Here is a 310-nt window from a genome sequence, read left to right as displayed (position 1 = left end):
ACCCTTGTAGATCGCTAAGCGGAAGCGTTCAAGAGAACGGGGTTGATGGAGTCGTACTCGTCGTGATCCAAATCACCGATGATCCTAGTGCCGAACGGACGGCACCTCCGCGTTCAACACACGTACAGCCCGGTGACGTCTCCCATGCCTTGATCCAGCAAGGAGAGAGGGAGAGGTTGAGGAAGACTCCATCCAGCAGCAGCACAACGGCGTGGTGGTGGTGGAGGAGCGTGGCAATCCTGCAGGGCTTCGCCAAGCACCACGGGAGAGGAGAAGGACTTGGGAGAGAGAGGGGCTGCACCAAAGGCAT

This window comes from Triticum urartu, chromosome 4 (assembly GCF_003073215.2).
Source record: "Triticum urartu cultivar G1812 chromosome 4, Tu2.1, whole genome shotgun sequence".
NCBI lineage: Eukaryota > Viridiplantae > Streptophyta > Magnoliopsida > Poales > Poaceae > Triticum > Triticum urartu.
Note: the sequence above shows the minus strand (reverse complement) of the source record.